The following is a 13008-nucleotide window of genomic DNA, read 5'->3' as shown; positions in this document are numbered from 1 at the left end:
AGCAGCCCCACGAGACATCCAACGAAGAAATCACAGGTAAGATCAGCACGTCCTAATCTGTCGGAAGACAGAAAAAAAGAACAGGCTGCATGCTGGGCTGGTACCGCTTATGTACTCCCAGCGGGAGGGAGTGGGTTAGGTATCCCAGCATGCTCCTGTTCTTTTTTTTCTGTCGCGGAGATAGTAATCTCCACTTTGTAAGGAATGGGACGAGGACGGAGGGACCTGGGGGTAATATGCATACCCACAGTCACACACACCTACAGAGGCACACACCTACCGAGGCACAAACACGCACACCATCAAAACACACAAAGAGAAAATTACAACCAAAGTCTCAACACATGCAGACTCCCCTCTTATAACCACACAAGTCGCACACAATCTTGCACAGAGGTACGCAAACATATACAAACAAATTCAAAAGCACAAACGTGCACACAATTACTTTCATATCGACCCTCTCAGAAAGCAAGCATACAAACCACAAACCAATTGGCACACAGACATATTTTGAGCCCGGATATGGCAGTGCACATCACTCCCCAGGGCTGCTTGGTTTTGAAGCGAAACATTAAAATAAAAAAAGCGAAAAGCTAAGAAGGATCTTGATTCCAACTATGTAAAGTGCGAGACAAACCATAATCTGCTTTGAAATTAGAAGAAACAACCTTCATCAAATATAAAAAGGCATCGTGTGTGTGTACTTAACTTTTATTTTCACTTTCATTTCACTGCGGGGGGGGGGGGTGGTTGACTCACGATCTTACTGTTGAGTCTAATAGTAACAAAGCAGTTTTCATATTAAATACAACAGTGTCAAGCCGTTATGTGTGGGGTACATTTAGTCTAAGCAGTATGGCAAGGGCATATAGAGAGGTAATTTGGTTGACAAGGGTCTCTTTCAGTTCTGCAAACAGCCCCAGTTCAAATTGTGCACTGGTTTTCTGTCTATAGTGCAGTGTTTCATTATATAAAGAATACTGCTGTTTTACCCTAAAATGTGTGCGGAAAAAACAATTCGATCCACAAGCAACCCAGGGAAAACACATAGTATTTGACCCGTAATTGTAGAATTATTTAACACTGAAAAAGTGAATATGTTTTTAAAAAAATGCTCACAAATTACATCAAACGTGTGTGTGTGTGTGTATATATATATATTATCTACTGGCGGTCGCCAGTAGATAGTTATAGTTAGGACCGTGTTTCCATAGGAAATCTGAAAATTCTATTTTGAATAACTTTGGCGCCGGTTGACGAATATTCGCGAAATTTTCAAAACTAATGGGGCGCTCCGCTCAGCTCCTACCCTGAAAGTCTCGGGGGGATTCGTCAAGCGGGGGCCGAGAAAAAAGGGGGGTCCCAAAACGCGTTTTTCCCATGCATTTTCCCATAGGACATTTAGTCGAAGGTACAGCCCGAACGGCTGAACAGAATTACTTGAAATTTGGCAGGTCAGGGTAGTGCCTTTTGCATATATGGAGTCAATCTGTTCAGTAGTTCCTGAGAAAATTGCAGTTAAAAGCACATACATATCTATAGCCGCGCACCATGCGCGCACCGTGCGCGCACCCTAACGTGCGCGAGCGTAGTTCTGATTGGTGGTTAAATGTCAGCCAACGTTCGAATCGGTCGAAATCAGGAAGTGTCGGCCGCCATTTTGTTTGTTTTCACTGCGAGAGTGAAAAAGGAAGGTGGCGAACATGAAAAGGGGGCAGGGTAGAGAGTTCCTGAACCCCTAGCCTTTGTCAGGGGGTCCCTGAAGGACCCCGAAGGCACAAAAAAACATTTTAATTTTTTTTAAAAAATCGCGCGGTGAAAAACCATTAAAAAAAAAAACGTACAAATTCACTGAAAAAACCATAGGTTTCACACACGTTATAGTTAGGTGGACATTTCACTCGTAAAAAACCAATGAAATTCCCCCGTTATAGTTAGTTCAGATAACTATAACTCGCGCGACCGCTACTCTATCACAAGGATGATGTCATCAGTGATGTCATGAGTGATGCCACTGACCATGTCATGAGTGATGTAATATGTGACGTCATGAGCAGAGGATTGCGGGCGCGCGAGTTATAGTTATCTCAACTAACTATAACGGGGGAATTTCATTGTTTTTTTACGAGTAAAATGTCCACCTAACTATAACATGTGTGAAACCTATGGTTTTTTAAGTGAATTTGCAAGGTTTTTTAAATGCCAATTCCCAACTATAACGCGTGTGAAACTATGTTTTTTTTCAGTGAAAATATATATATATATATATATATATATATATATATATACACACACACACACACACAAACACACACACAGCCTTAGCCTACAAGTGCACCTACATATTCTGCATCTACCTGCTTGGGTACTACATAGGTGTAGGTGGAAACGCTCAACCCCATGTTTGAGTCAGTACTAGGTAAGAAGAGGGGCGAAACAAAAAACGAATTGAGATTCTGTGGCAGAAGACACACAGGTGGGGGGCTGTTTCTTGACAGGCCAATATCAGGATATACATATTAAAGAGGCAATTTGTCTGGCTACAGCAAGAAAAATACCATTAAATAAAAGTAAACTTTATCAGATCACCCCTGAGGGAGAGCAAGACGTGAGCCCACAAGCAGAACTAGAAGGAGAAGATAAGTATTTTTACCAACCCAACAAGTTGAGCTGTTCAGCAAATGGACATCATGAGAAGTAAAAATGTTTATAAAGAAAGCCACTGTCCTCATCACGGAAGCACCGGAAGTATATAGTCCATGGTTCTCTTGCATAAAGTGCCTGGCTGTCTTTTTCTCTGAATAAATGGGCCCTAGCAGATGCATGCTCTAACTGTCCTCTATCACTAGGTGTCCGCCCTTTTCCCCGGATAACTGGTCCTTCTCTTGGGCATGCTCTAACTGTTCTCTATCACTAGGTGTCCGCCCTTTTCCCTGGATAACTGGGCTTTCTCTGATATATGCTCTTAAATGGTCCTTCTCTTGCGCATGCTCTAACTATCCTCTATTACAAGGTGCCCGCCCTTTTCCCTGGATAACTGGTCCTTTTCTTGGGCATGCTCTAACTGTTCTCTTGCGAAAGGTGTCTGCCTTTTTTTCTGTATAAATGGGCCCTCACTGATGCACGTCCTAACTGTTTTTTTGACAAGGGGGTTATCTCTTTTCTCTAGATAATCGGTGCCTTCAGTCATTCATGCTTAAACTGTTCTCTTGCACATTGTTCTTGTCTTTTTTCTCTGGATACCCAGGGCCCTCACATATTCTAACTGTTGTCTTGCACAAGGTTTGGATAACTGTGCCTTCGTTGATCCAAGCACTAAATCTTCTCTTGCACAAGGTGAATATCTGCTTTTTTCCCCTCTGGGTAACAGTGCCCTTGCGGATATTTGCTCTAAACTGTTCTCTTGCACAAGGTGCCTGTCATTTTATCGGGGATAAGCGGACGCTCAATCATGCATCTTCTGACTGGTCCACTGCATAGGGTCTCGGTCTGTTTTCTCAGGATCCCTGGGCCATCGCTGATGCAAATGAGACACTCAGTAATCACTCTGATGAAACAATAGCACTCCAGTACTAATAGGAGAGGCAGTCACTGCTTTTTAGGACCAAGAATCAAAGTGAATGGTGTGGGCCTTGCGGGTATTCGGTTCACATTATCTAAAGATCTACACATCTCCCTCCTTGACTCGGAACTCTATATTAGACTTTTTTCTTTGTATCCTTTAGTGGTCATATTTTCTAATACTCAAGTATACAACTAAATATTTTTCTAAGCTATACAAAGGCCAAATGCAGAAATAAAAACGTAAAACCCTACAACATGATTTATGTCTACTGTGTATTATAAGAGTATAATTCCCTCTAGGGGATCTGCTGTCAGGGGCCACAGTGCTGCGTGTGGGAACTGCGCCCAGGGGAAGAGTCCAGTCTTATTACCTGCCAAGTTTCCCAGGTCCACGCGTGACTAGTTATGCCAGTCTCAGTTTTTCTTCGAATTTTGGGACCGGATTAACTACTCACACGTGGAACTGGGAAACGTGGCAGTTAGAAACCGTGTGTCACACAACAGACAATGCTTGATCCATGTATTTGGAATTTATGAGTTTAGACAGGAGTCCTGCCGTCCCAAACACCTTTCGTCATGCGCAGCTAATTCCAACCCTCCTTCCCAGCGCCCCTCCTTCACTCTGTGCACGAGTGTAAGTCTACGAAAAGCTCATGTGCCAGGACAGAGACTGAAAATGCATTTAGAACCACAAGCGTTTGTATCAGCGCATGACTACTCACGAATTTAGCTCCTAGTGAAGCAATGAATATATATGTAACATGCTTGAACCTGTTAGTTCAATGATATACACTTAACTAAATATCAGATTGATAGTAACGTAAGGGTTTTAGGCCAGGAAACAATCAATCTGATATTTATATGCAAGCTGATCACCTGTTTGTAATCTTTTGGTGTGTGTGTGTGTATATATATATATATATATATACACACTATACCGACTATACAATTTACTTTAGCACCTTCAATACAATGTGCCAATGTGGGTGGCGGGAAGTGTGTCAAACTTAAACATTGTGACATTGCAGCAAGGTGATGAGACAATATAAAAAAATTAAGTATTGTGACATGAGAACTATGTGAAGACATTTTACACCTAGACATTGGGATACAAGCTCAAGGTGAAGATGTTAGGAATCGAGGCATTGTAACATTATGACCACGGGAAGATATTAGGAACATAGACCTTCTGACATGATAGTCAGGTGAAGATATAGGGATCGTACATTGATGTTATTAACTTGGCCTTAGGACAGGAGATCCAGGAAAATATATTGTAAACTTAAGACACTGTGACATCAGAGCCAAGTAAATATATTATGACTCTAGGCAATGTGACAGAATTGCCAGGAGAAGATTTTCTAAATCTAGAAATTCGGACAAGAGATTCAGGCGAAGATGTTATTAACCTAGACATGAAGATACGAGATTCAGGTGAAGATGTTAGGAATCTAGATCCCATGATATAAGTGCAAGTTGAGGATTTACAAATGTAGATGTTACGATTTCAGAGCGGGTGACTACGAGGAAAACCTAAAAAATACCACATCAGGTACTCATGTATATTTTGAAAATCTATACATTATGCTGTCACACCCAGGTGATGCTACTGGGACAGTGAGACATCAGTCGGGTGAGGATATTGAACACCTAGACATTGTGACAACAGAATCGGGGTGACCAGTCAAGTGATACTACTGGACGTCTACACACTGTAATGTAAAGGGTACTTGTATAGTGCTCTGTTACTCCAGGGAGTGTCCTTTTGGGTCTGAACCACAGAAATTGACCATCAAATGACCCAAACCTTTAATCCTGAATGAAGAGCCATGTTTTCAGTTTCTTCCTAAACTTTGCAGAGTCTGCAATGGCCCACATTTTCAGAGGCAGTTTTTCCATGTAGATGGTTCTAAAAAGGAAAAGGACCTCCCACCAGCCCTGGAGGGCTGAATACGAGGGATTTTGGCCAAAACATTGTTGGCTGAGCGAAGGCATCTAGTTGAAGCATGAGAAATAATCCTTGCTCTGAGGTACCCACCACCAGATTGATGGAGGGCCTGCTGTACCAGTACTGGGGTCTTGAAGATAATCCTCTTCTTAATAGGGAGCCAGTGCAATGCCCTCAAATGTGGAGACACGTGTTCTCAATGGTATACCTAACAGAGTATGGGCTGCCCTGTGGCTTCAGAGCCAAGTAATGCTTTTGGATACCTAGACATTGAGACTTTAGACACAAGTGTTGATATTAGACACCGAGACAATGCAAGCTATTTGACACCTAGACAATGTAAGTTTAGAGTGAAGTGATAATTCCCAGCTAGGCTCTGAGATGTCAGAGTTAGGTGAAAATATTATAACCCAGAACCAAGTTAAGAGTTTGGAAGCCTGGATATTTTCACACCAGAGACAGGTGGAGGTATTAGAAAAGTAGACGTTGCAACCTGTGAGCCAAACCGCTGCTATCTGAAAACAAAAGTATCTCCATAGCAAGGGCTTAATTAATGTTGTTCACTGCCTGTGGGTGCATTCCAGAAGGTCTTGGTAAGACTGCAAGAAGGACATTAAATTCTGATGCATAGGTGGCTGTTGGATTAAGCCTACCATAAGCATGTCAGGTCAACTGTAGGAAGACTAAATTGTCATTGCCATTGTCAGCCAAGCGAGATTCCGGACTCTCACAAACATTTGTTGACTTATTTACCAGCTGGGTTTGTTTCCCTGGAGACTCAGGTTAAGAACAAATGTGCTGGACGTTTTTTTAGGATCCAAAGACAAATTTATCAAAAAAGCTCTGGGAAAAAAGAGTTGCAAGCCTTGATCTTCAACTTGAGCTCAGGAAAGTCACTTATCCAAAATGTCAGTCCTCCATTAAAAAACGATGGTATTTAGGGAAAGCCTGCTGGTGCCTAAATAGATATGTCAGTGTTGAAGGCACCATATCAATGGTATTGGTTTGTTTTTATGTGGTATTGTCACATCCGAAACAGAGGAAAATTTAGAATATTCGACATTATGACATCAGAATCTGGTGAGAAACTGGGCCCCAGTTCACTGTGAAATCGAGAGAGGTGATGATACTTGGCATCTAAACATGTGACATCAGTCAGGAAATGATACTGGATGCCCAGACATTGTGCTATCAGAAGCAGGTAATAATATTAGGCATCTACACATATGGTATTTCCAAACCTAAACAAAAGGCAGCGGAGCGCTGCACAGGATCAAAGAAAAGCATAAAGTTAATGAGTGATAGGAGAGAAGATAGGTGGGTTATGGCTAATTAATGCATTGGAATGTAGTGCTGTAACATCAGTCAGGTGATTATATTGGACATATCTGAAGTGAAAATATTATGAGCAAAAGCATTTAACATGAAAGCCAAGTGAAGGAATTGGAAACCTAGGCCTTCGCCTAGCCCTTGGGCTAAGAGCTAAGCAAATATCATGAAAAGGACGACAGTGGACAGCAAGGCCAACATTTAAGAAACACACTTTGTGACATCAGATTTGTGTGAAAATATTAGAAATATGAACATATTCATCCCAGGGCCACGTGAACATATTAGAAATGTAAATAATGTAACATCAGAGCCTGCTTTATATGTTGCAAAGTTAGACACTGTGACCACAGAACAAGTTGAAGAAATGGAAAACCTCAGCTTTGCAAACTCCGAGACAGGCTGAGAGACTGTAATCCTAGACATTGTGATGTTAGTGCAATATCGAAAAATCTGAATCCTAGAAATATTAGACCAAGGTAAACTTACTGGAAATCTAGACACACCAATTTCAATGCCATATCAAGATGCTGGAAACGGAGACATTGAAATGTAAATATGGAACAATACAGCAGTAGCAGGGCTAATTACTAGATGAAAATGCCTAGTAATCTAAACTCATACAATTAACATAAATGTATTTGTCTATTTATTTATTATCTTTTAAATTTCAAGTTTTATTATTCAAATATGTGCATTTACTTATAAATACATTTATCAGACAACTCTCTCTCCCATGCAATACGGGTGTTGATATGGCCAGGTATTGACGAGTTCCCGCCCTGAATGTAAACGTCCCCTCCCAACCATGAGCCCAAGAGTACCACACTCCTCCCTCGATGCATGCATTGATATCCACACAATTGTCTTGGATTAGGGGGTCGGAATAACCCCGGCCCTATTCTATTAAGACAAAACAACATATTAAAACATACAACAAACTGCGATTTTCCGAAATCTGTGAAGCTTAAAAACGTTTTAGCAAAGTGGGTGAAAATATTCTCTCAGAGCAGGTTGTGCAGGAATTTAAACCCCTCAAGAACTTTCTTCTAGTGGGGTAATATTACTGCAGACAGCGGTTTGAACGAAAATTGTCGTATGGAAATTTTATTTTGCAGTATCTTCTTCCGCAGGCGAAGATGTGCACACCCCACATCATAATAAACGTTAAATAACTTCACTGGGGAAATTTTCCGTCTGCACTTCAAAGCACCGTGAACTGTAACTCCCAATTAATAATTTCTTTAAAGAATGTCATTCTTTTTATTTTAAAGTGAGTAAGATTAACTGAGTGAGTGTGTAATGCAGTCTGTGGGGTTCCCGCCCAGGTAGCAATTGTTATATGGTGTGCATGTGCAATAGTTTCTCTTCCGGAAAACATATGGCCTCTTTTAATACAAGTTCTCTTAGTGTGTATATATATATATATATATATATATATATATATATATATATATATATATATATATATATATATATATATATATATATATATATATATATATATATATATATTTATATATATACACTTTTGAATATACGTTTATTAGAACAGGTGAGCATGTTTGTCTGAATGTGCATATGTCTTACTGAAATTACATATATCTGAGAGAAAGTGCATTGATTTGTCTCGGTTCCAAGAGTAAGGTATAGCTACCAACGCATGCTTCATGCCCACTTTGACTATTGTGTATCATACGTTCAAATTCACGTTTTGAGTAATGCACTTCACGATTATTAGATGTTTAATGAACATTACTTCTATAGTTCTGCACGTGCCCAAATTATAAATAAATTCACAGCTCTTAATGGGCTTTCCTCAGAAAATCAGGATCACTTTTCAGTTTCGTGCTATATCCTATTTCGTGTATTCTATGGAAGACCCCGTGTTAGGAAAGAGGTCACTTCTCTTGCGCACGACAAATGTACTACAAAGTGCAGTATCACCAGGCACAATCAGGCTTATGTAGAGAATAAATAACAGCTAACTGGGTAATATGGTGCAAAATTGCCATTGAAGGGTTCTGGTGATATCTTAAACGGTGAGGCCGAAGACCGAGTGGTTTGAAAATGTCACCAGAACCCAGAGATTGAAATATATGACCGTATTATATATGACAACCATTATGTATTTTTTATAGTATGTATTTATTTTAGGGCAGTTTGCATTTGCCACGTCATTGGCAAAAATGTGCAGTGTTGCTTCTATCTCAAATGGAACAAACACTGACAGAGAATGTGCCTTATAATTAGCATTTTTTACCGCTTAATTAAGATAACCATAGTGCATAAATTGATCCTCTATGCCACATAACCCTAGCAGTCCCGACAGTGTCAAAACTCTGAAGAGTAGTTCGGGGCCTGCCGTTATGATGATGATGAAGAAATCTGTATTTCACTATTTCACAGGTCAAGTAAAATATAGTTTTTTATATCACTGCGAGATATATATATATATATATATATATATATATATATATATATATATATATATATATGTATATATATATATATATATATATATATATATATATATATATATATATATATATATAGTAAACAGCCTTAAATAGAGAAAATATTCCACGGGTCGCTGTGAAATATGGTTTCATCATCACAACAGCCCCCAGACTACTTTGCAGACTTACTGCTAGGGACACTAGGACTATGCGCCAGTGATAGACTAAATAATGTGACAGGGTTATCTAAATTATATTGTCAAGAACAGCAAAATTGCGCGTCACACACACTCCGACAGTATTATTTAATCAATTTGTGCTAGAAACAAAACTTTGCTGTTAAAATATGCAAATTATGTTAGGCGCAAGAAATCCATAATTATGTAGTAAACGTAAAAAAACACACAATTGCAGAACTCCACTGGCGTAGATCATGCTCCATTATTTTATACAGAATCTAGTAATAAATAAAAGGTAGAAAACTGAACATTCCAAATCTAGTTTTAACTATTCCCTCCCCCCCCCCCCACCTTGAAAATGTGTTTTCAACAAAGCCAAAGATATTTTCTTCCTAAAATTCCGCATACTAAACGTATTGTTTCTCTTCTTCCTAAAGAAAACAAACTACTATAATTCGGTAATTCACTTACTGCCTTCAATAAACATGTTTCCTGCTTGAAAAAAAAGCACCTTTTCAAACTCGCTTCCCAAAATAAACATGTAGTATAGAAAACACTTAACTAGTAAGGTGCAATCTCCCTAAATGGTCGTTTCAGGGTGCTGAAGACATTTACACGTCACATAACTTCTGGCTTTATAGTTTATGATGTCACCAAACCTTTCAATGGCAATATAGAAATTACACGGTTTCACGTGCGAACGGCCTTTAATTTTGAAAAATGATTAGGTATAGGTCATATTGCACAAAATATCTATCTATCCATCCATCGGTCCATCCATCTATCTGTTCTTCTAGCTATCTAGGTAAATGTCTATATGTGAGCGTCCTAAGTGTGTTTATTGTGCATGCAAACATATGTGTGTATGTATACACACGCTGTGTGTGCTTTGTGTGTAACCGATGAAACATGCCATGCTCGTCACCCGGGTGTTTGATGAGAGTTGTGATGTAACACCAATAAGCAGACGGTATCGGTAGGCAGCGGCCGGGCTGGATTCATGGATTCGGCTCCTCTCTCCATGGTTGTCTGCACACTGTGGTTGTTGGGGGTTGCCTCTGACCTCTAGAGGGGTTGTGGCATGGGGGGGCGGGGGGTGGGGGGGCAGGCTGGTGTCTGCTGTCCTGGTTCCTACAACTCTGCAGTCCTGGGCTCCCGGGACAGACTCTGGCTGGAACTGAACATTTCTGGGGTTGATTGACAGCAGCAACGTCAGCAGCAGAGGGGGAGCAAAGGGAGGGGGCTGGCGGAGAAAGGCCAAAAACTCTATCTGGAGGCAACATTTTTTCTTGAAGATCAAGGAAAAAGTTTCGGTGGGGACTAGCGGATGCCTGTCCGTCTGTCTCTATGATCAGCATGCAGCCCCCGGGAGGGGAAAGCGGCTCGTAGGACGGAAGTTGACAGTGAACCCCGGACAGAGCGACAGTCCTGCGACCGTAGCGGGAGCGGCGAGACTACCACTGGAGCCCTGAGAGATCTACGCCCCGTCTTAACCGCGCGAGACAGTCCAGACCCCTCTGGACATTTGGTGACTTTCTAGACGAATGTGGGGGCGCTCTAGATTTCTGAGTGCCCCCTAGACAACCGAGAGACATAAGAGGGCGTCTGGACATCTGAGACCTTCTGGGCGAATGAGGAGCGCCCGGGGTATTTGAGAGACGCTTTGGAAAACAGACTCCAGAAAACCTGACAGACCCCCTTCTCCTGATCTCGGAGCCCCAGAGCACAACGTGGGCTCTCCAGAGATTCTTTCCAGCCCCGACTCTTCACGTAGAATTAAGAGGATAAAATGACGACCCCTGTGAGATTTCCGGGGCCTTAGGGCATCAATGAGAGATCCATGGTTCCTCGAGGGACTCCCTTTGATCCCATAGAGATTCCCATTCTAAGAGTCCCCTTCTTCCCGGTCAACTCAGGCTTGCGTAGAGTTCAGTCACAACTTTATTAGGGGCAGCCTTAAATCGAGTACAGACATCCAGCTCTCAAGGTGAGGCACTCCAAATTCTAGGCGCGCCGCTGAGGACATCAAGACGAGACATCCGAACTAGACGCTGGGTGCGGCATTCTCCTAAACATCTCACAGACACGCTAAACTGAAATACCAACAGACCGGACTCGAAGACTGTCACATTATCCCTGCCTCGTCAGAAAGAGACACCCTGGAAGGGAACACCAACACCTCGATCACAAGAAGAGACACCAATATATTGACATCGCAACCAACGCAGCAGAACTGACAGCTCGGAGTGCAAGAGAGACGTCGTCGTCACAAGAAGGAGCCTAACCCAGCAAGGAAAGCCAACAAACCAGCAGGAATATTTGCCGGCAGCCCAGCGGTGAGAGACCCCCACCCAGCCAGGCCTTGGGCGCAGAGCTGGGAGATGCTGCCTCGGATCACGCGGCCTTAGAGACCTCACTGCAGTCACTGTAAGTGTCCTGGTCACCTTGTGACCGCCTCAGGTGTGCAGCCTGACATGTGCTTCCGGGTCACTGCCTTGGGTCACGTTCAGAGTCACAAACAAACCATAGGACGGATGGGGGAGGGGGATTGTTTTAACAGTGTAAATATGTGGGATGCCAGATTAGTCGGCCTGTTCCATCCAGGTGCTCCGGCCGAGGAACCGTTAAGCAGCATTTCTCCCTTTCTCCACCTCCGCCATAGCCTGACAACCACTTGCCTGTCTCTTCACATGCGCCTATTGACGCCAAGGGTCAAAGAGAGCTCGGGGCTGGTGCCATGTGAACCGGAAAGGTAAAGGTAAACCTCGGTGAATGCACATTCTTGCTATTATTGTCTTCGCAATCAATATTAGGCTTATTGTGGTTTGCTTAATTCGTATTAAGGCTTTAAAAATTACTAATGAAAGTTATACCATTATTTAATTATTGTTAGTAATATTACGTTTATTTTATTATTATGGCAGTATTTATTTGGGAGTTCCATGTATCGTTACGTGTTACTCGTATTATTATTATATTCACCATATTATATTACCATTGATAAGTTATACTATATAATTATTATTGATAACATATTTGTATGCTATTATATTGATAGTACTCAGATTATTACTCCAAGTCGCGCTTTGACACGCTGGTATAATTTCCATTAGGGACTGGTTGAATGTTGGGTTTTATGTTTTACCTTGAGACACAGGAGTCCAAACGCCCCCTTCCAGAAACCTACATACACACCGCAATTCAGATAATCTCGCATCCTTTCCACACCTTAAAACAGTGCCCATGAACGTGTTAGCCTTTCATCCTTCAGAAGTGGTTAAAATGCGTTATATATAGATCGTGTTATTTACTGCGCCACAAAGCGCGCGGGTATGTGATGTGGGCTTTATAGCTGCACGATGTTACAATAGTTTATGGGGCTCTGCCTGTAGGCGCAATGCACATTGTCTCTGAACCTACCTCCCCCTCCCCCGCATAGGACCATGCCCCCGCACTTTGAAGTGGAATAATCTGCACCCCTCCCCGGCGCCTTTTGATTGGGTACCCCTTCCAATGGTTTTTTTTC

The 13008-nt window shown here is 41.8% G+C and overlaps 1 protein-coding gene across 4 annotated transcripts in view; it reads left to right on the top strand.

Annotated features, from left to right (window-relative positions):
* TBX4 (T-box transcription factor 4) overlaps positions 1–13008 on the top strand; it is a 722013-nt gene that overhangs the window by 123892 nt on the left and 585113 nt on the right. The window contains exon 1 of one of the 4 annotated variants that reach the window (XM_085649425.1): positions 10790–11909. The exons of 1 other annotated variant lie outside the window; for it this stretch is intronic. The gene's annotated coding sequence lies outside the window, so the exon portion shown is untranslated. Of the gene's footprint in view, positions 1–10789; positions 11910–12100; positions 12241–13008 lie in introns of those variants that run through there. 2 more of the 4 variants (XM_085649428.1, XM_085649427.1) reach the window with 2 other exon arrangements.

Source organism: Triturus cristatus, chromosome 3_2 (genome assembly GCF_964204655.1).
Source record: "Triturus cristatus chromosome 3_2, aTriCri1.1, whole genome shotgun sequence".
NCBI classification, from domain to species: Eukaryota; Metazoa; Chordata; class Amphibia; order Caudata; family Salamandridae; genus Triturus; species Triturus cristatus.
Note: the sequence above shows the minus strand (reverse complement) of the source record. Positions and strands in the feature narration are given on the sequence as shown.